The 6,000-nt window shown below is 41.7% G+C and overlaps 1 protein-coding gene and 1 long non-coding RNA gene across 2 annotated transcripts in view; one reads left to right on the top strand and one right to left on the bottom strand.

Annotated features, from left to right (window-relative positions):
• LOC138970799 (uncharacterized) overlaps window positions 1-6,000 on the bottom strand; it is a 482,774-nt gene that overhangs the window by 15,011 nt on the left and 461,763 nt on the right. The window lies entirely within an intron of this gene.
• The window catches only part of LOC138970790 (low-density lipoprotein receptor-related protein 6-like), a 92,198-nt gene that overhangs the window by 18,199 nt on the left and 67,999 nt on the right, over window positions 1-6,000 (top strand). The gene's annotated exons all lie outside the window — the stretch shown is intronic.

Genomic DNA, 6,000 nt, shown 5'->3' with positions numbered 1-6,000 from the left:
CCTGTGGAGGCAGTTTGCCAGGTCAGACCGTAGTGAAGAGTAGAACAGTGATAGGTGTATGTGTGGAAGGGGGGAGAGGTGTGTGTGGGGGGGGAGGGGGGGGATTGTGACTACACCAATTTTCGTGTCAGGCGTTGATTGCCGGTTGTGGCAGGGTCAGGGTCGTGCCCCCACACACAGCTGGGCGCAATAACGCGTTCATCTCTTCCTCCTCCTCTTTCTTTTTCTCTTCCTCGTCTACAACACCCCGCCCCCCCCCCCCCCCCCCCCCCCCCCCCCCCCCCACCCCTTCATCACCCTCCTCAACCCTGGTCCTCAGCAAATGTGTCAATAAAACTTCATTTTGTAGATCTATCTGTGTATGTGAATTTGTCACCTATTCCTCGATTCCCAGTCACCTATTCCTCCTATAATATATACTTCATCCTCCACTCTCGTATACATTCCCCCTTCTCCCCCCCCCCCCCCCCCCCCCCCCCCCTCCCTCAACCTTAGTCCTCACCAAATGTGTCAATAAAACATCATTTACATAGATGTGCTTGAATCTGTCCTGGAAACTGGACGCAGTGAAGTGGAAAAGGCTGTTCCGGCTGTGTAGCTAGCTGGGGGCTGGGGACCACTGCTGAAAAGTCAACGTCTGCATTTGACCCAGTCATGTCACCTCCATCAGGAAGGAGTTTGGATCTTTCAAATCGAAATAAAAATGAAACCGCCAAACTTTATAGTTAAAAAGTGTCATTAGATAGGCTTGATAAACCATGCAGAAATGTGATTGTTTTACTTTTACACGGGTATATAATTTGCTAAGGGGTCCGATGAAAGGAATTGAACGTGAGCTTTTATTTGACATTACACTTTGTTGAATTAATATTCATGGAACGTCGCTGATCCAGAAACTTACAAGCCTAGCAGCAGGTTGTGCTCCTTCACAGCCAGTGCTATGATGATCTGAAAGGACCAGGAAAAGGGGTTGATATAGTGAGACACTGAGAGGCTTATATGGGTTTTATTATGAATTCGTGATAAGAAAACTTTGCTGGGACCCTATAAATATAACCTTGTGCTACATGTATTTGGACGATCTAGTGCTATGTGTCTGTAACATGACAGTACAACTAGTTCTACAAAAATAATAACAGAGAGAGAGAGAATGGATAGATTTTCTTGTATAATTTGCTTGGTAATACACTCCTGCTTCTGCATGATGCAATTAAACGAAAAAAGCACTTTTTACTAAATTAGTGTTTTCCGTTTATTTAGAACTGAATCTGAGCGAGTGGGTTTGAAAGGAAGATAATTAGGTTTGATACATTGAAAGGGTAGGTGTATGATGAATGCTATAAAGCTTTTGCAAGCAAATTTCACGGATTGTGCATCCAGCCTGGCGCATCCAGCCATAAATAATGGCCGGTTTGTTAGATGAATAACTTTTATTGGTGTTTAATTCACCCTTTTAGGTCGCTCAGTCTCCTCTTTGACAAAGGAAGCAAGGGGCGTCAATATGTGTCAGTCTATCAAAATATTGTTTGCCCTTTGAATAAACTCAGTGTTGCCAGTAGCAATCGTCAGCCCATCACATTTTCCCCTCCGCTGTAATTGCTACTCTGGTTATGTTTTGTATGCAGCTAACAGATTACATGAAAATCTGCCCGAGTTGGGGAGTATGGTGGCCTGAATGGGCCAGGATTATTAATGTTTTCAAGTGTCAAGCCGCGCATAGTCACAGAACATTCATGGGAAAATAATATGTTTTTCCACCTCCAACCTTTTTGTTTTTTAAGCTTCAATGTGTGTGAGCGTAAAACTAAAAGTAGAATGCACTGGGTGGGTTATTACGATATGAAGTGCTGAGTGCAGTTCTGTTGTTCATTGCATTAGCAGATTAAATTTCTTTTTAAAGGGGAGTCAGTGTGATTTGGTTTGGATGGTATAAAAACACGATTTACAGCTAAAAAGAAAAATTATACAAAACGCTAAAGACTAGGGAGGACAAAGAAATCCTGAGGGATAGGAAATGGCATAGCATTTTTCTGAACTTGTAAGCCTGCATTTGGCGGTCATTGAGTTTGAACATTCTGCACACACACACACACAAATGTAAGAAGATCTAGGCTTTGCAGATTGTGGCTGCAGGCTTTTGCTGATTTGATTTTGATTAACTTGTGCAAAGCTGATCGACTTCTTCCGAACTTGAATGTTGAAGTGTACGGTCATCTGGTTTTATTGACTCACATGCGAAGCAAAAGTGAGTCTATGTACTCGCCCGAGTCGTCCGTCCGTCCGTCCGGACGTCCGTCCGTCCGTCCGGCCGTCCGGACGTCCGTCCGTCCGTCCGGCCGTCCGTCCGGAAAACTTTAACGTTGGATATTTCTTGGACACTATTCAGTCTATCAGTACCAAATTTGGCAAGATGGTGTATGATGACAAGGCCCCAAAAAACATACATAGCATCTTGACCTTGCTTCAAGGTCAAGGTCGCAGGGGCCATAAATGTTGCCTAAAAAACAGCTATTTTTCACATTTTTCACATTTTCTCTGAAGTTTTTGAGATTCAATACCTCACCTATATATGATATATAGGGCAAAGTAAGCCCCATCGTTTGATACCAGTTTGGTTTACCTTGCTTCAAGGTCAAGGTCACAGGAGCTCTTCAAAGTTGGATTGTATACATATTTTGAAGTGACCTTGACCCTGAACTATGGAAGATAACTGTTTCAAACTTAAAAATTATGTGGGGCACATGTTATGCTTTCATCATGAGACACATTTGGTCACATATGATCAAGGTCAAGGTCACTTTGACCCTTATGAAATGTGACCAAAATAAGGTAGTGAACCACTAAAAGTGACCATATCTCATGGTAGAAAGAGCCAATAAGCACCATTGTACTTCCTATGTCTTGAATTAACAGCTTTGTGTTGCATGACCTTGGATGACCTTGACCTTGGGTCAAGGTCACATGTATTTTGGTAGGAAAAATGTGTAAAGCATGTGAGTCGTATGGGCTTTGCCCTTCTTGTTTTAACACTTTCTACCCCACCTATGTTGACCAATTTTATTTTAGCCGAGACCAGCTGTGCTGCAGCAGGTCACTCAGAATTGTAGAAACTGTGTATCAACATGCTGGAATGCAGGCGTTAGATGGACGTTACAGGAAGCGACTCAGAAGCTAACAGTCTGAGCGAATATATCCGTACCTGGTCAGATAAAGCCAAATGAGTGGGTACGGATCATATATATATCCGTACCTGGGAGACAATGAGATAAAGAATGTTGTGGTCATTTTTACATTTAGTCAAGTTTTGACTAAATGTTTTAACATCGAGGGGGAATCGAAACGAGGGTCGTGGTGTATGTGTGTGCGTGCGTGCGTGCGTGCGTGCGTGCGTGCGTGCGTGTAGAGCGATTCAGACCAAACTACTGGACCGATCTTTATGAAATTTGACATGAGAATTCCTGGTTATGATATCCCCGAACGTTTTTTTCCTTTTTTTGATAAATGTCTTTGATGACGTCATATCCGGCTTTTCGTGAAAGTTGAGGCGGCACTGTCACGCTCTCATTTTTCAACCAAATTGGTTGAAATTTTGATCAAGTAGTCTTCGACGAAGCCCGGACTTCGGTATTGCATTTCAGCTTGGTGGCTTAAAAATTAATTAATGACTTTGGTCATTAAAAATCTGAAAATTGTAAAAAAATATTTTTTTTTCTAAAACGATCCAAATTTACGTTCATCTTATTCTCCATCATTTGCTGATTCCAAAAACATATAAATATGTTATATTCGGATTAAAAACAAGCTCTGAAAATTAAATATATAAAAATTATTATCAAAATTAAATTTTTGAAATCAATTTAAAAACACTTTCATCTTATTCCTTGTCGGTTCCTGATTCCAAAAACATATAGATATGATATGTTTGGATTAAAAACACGCTCAGAAAGTTAAAACAAAGAGAGGTACAGAAAAGCGTGCTATCCTTCTCAGCGCAAGTACTACCCCGCTCTTCCTGTCAATTTCACTGCCTTTGCCGTGCGCGGTGGACTGACGATGCTACGAGTATACGGTCTTGCTGCGTTGCATTGCGTTCAGTTTCATTCTGTGAGTTCGACAGCTACTTGACTAAATGTTATAATTTCGCCTTACGCGACTTGTTAGTTTTCGCACTACATGAAAACTATAATACGCATTACCTAGTGGTAGGCAAACACATTGATTATTTGAGGGTGATCAAGCAGGATATGATTATGAACAGGTTGTTTTCCCATATATATATATGACTGTGGAATGTATGTGAGGTGACTGCCATAACCGAAGAAACCAATTGTTCCAAAACACAGACCTTGACAAAGTCAATTGTAAGATTATTATTATTATTGAATTTGAACAATTCGTCCTGATGACTGATTCGCCCGAGACCCGGGAGAGGTGGGGTGGGAGTGAGGTGTAAGTACGTTTATGATTCTGTTGAAACCTCAGAAGGGGGGGGGGGGGGTAGGGGGAGGGGGGGGGGAGAGGGGGCACTAACAAGCTGCGATAGTAAACAACCCTTGCAGTTTACCAGTGACACACTGCGAGCAGGCGCCAGCAGCCTACAAGTTGTGCACAAGCCCTAGACCTGGTGGGTAAAACAGAAAGTTGGCACTGGCACTGGCAGGCAGGTGTCAAAGAGTACAGCAGCTATGGCAGCATTGCTGGCATTGTGCGGCATTATGCCGTAGGGCGGACATCTTTTTCAACACGTCTCTGTTCACCCTGCAGTGGGGAGTCTGATAATAGCACTAGCTGGGCTGGAATGAAGCCAGAATCCCTTTAGAAACGGAGAAGGTCATAAATGTTTTATGATTAATATATTCTCCCTTGTTCACTTGTTGTTGGTTTGTAGAGATGGGTTTATGTAACGGGTGATGCCACAGTACGATGAGAGCGAGAAAAGATCATAAATGTGTTTATGATTAATGCTAATAGGTTCTCCCGGATCCCTTGTTCAGATTTGGGGGGGGGGGGGGGGGGGGGGTAGTTTTAGGGAAGTGTGCTTGAGTTCTAAAAAAACAATAAAAACAGACAAAAATCCAAAAGGTAATATGGCATTCAATCTGTTTCACTTTCAGTGGAATGGGTGGGTTTTTTTTTAAATGAACCAAAAATATTTTGAGGGAGAGGATCACAAATGTTTTTGTGCTGAAATAGATTTTCCTCTGTTTGGTTGTTTCTCGTTTTAATTTGTGTCAAAATAGACTTTATGGCATTTCTGCTGTTTTAGTGGATATTTTGCTATTTTGTAGAGTGCAAACAGTACACGTAACGCTGGCTTCAAGACTTTTTTTTATGTTGACCCAGGTATTATTTGACACATCAAATGTCATCACAACAGAAGAGACAAACCAAATCTGAACGAATATGCGGTTGCTGTTAAGTATTCTGGCAAGTAGCTTAGTTCAAGGATAATAAAATCAGTGTTGAAGCTCTAGTTTAGGTCCCGCTTAACTTATTGTCTCCCAGGTACGGATATATCCGTACCCACTCATATGGCTCTATCTGACCAGGTACGGATATATCTGCTTAAACTATTAGCTTCAGTCGCTTCCTGTAACGTCCATCTAACGCCTGCATTCCAGCGTGTTGATACACAGTTAATGAGTTATTACACAGTTACTACAATTCTGAGTGACCTGCTACAGCACAGCTGGTCTCGGCAAAAAAAAACTTGGTCAACATAGGTGGATTAGAAAGTGTTAACCAGCATAATGGTAATATGCATGAATGTGGAATTAGTTTTCCTAGTGCTAAAGAATAAGCTATTTATTTTGAGTAACATCTGCAGCCATTAACATGACACATCCCCAAAAGAAAACTTGTATTTTCTTCAAAGAAAAAAGTGTGATTCGGAATAATTTTTATATATTTGGCCCTATACAATACATACAATTCAGGGTTTAGCCTAGAAGAAAAAGGCAATGGGACATTTGTCCCACTCAACCAAATTCCGATGGGACA

This window comes from Littorina saxatilis, linkage group LG7, assembly GCF_037325665.1.
Source record: "Littorina saxatilis isolate snail1 linkage group LG7, US_GU_Lsax_2.0, whole genome shotgun sequence".
NCBI classification, from domain to species: Eukaryota; Metazoa; Mollusca; class Gastropoda; order Littorinimorpha; family Littorinidae; genus Littorina; species Littorina saxatilis.
This window is presented reverse-complemented; position numbering and strand designations above follow the sequence as displayed.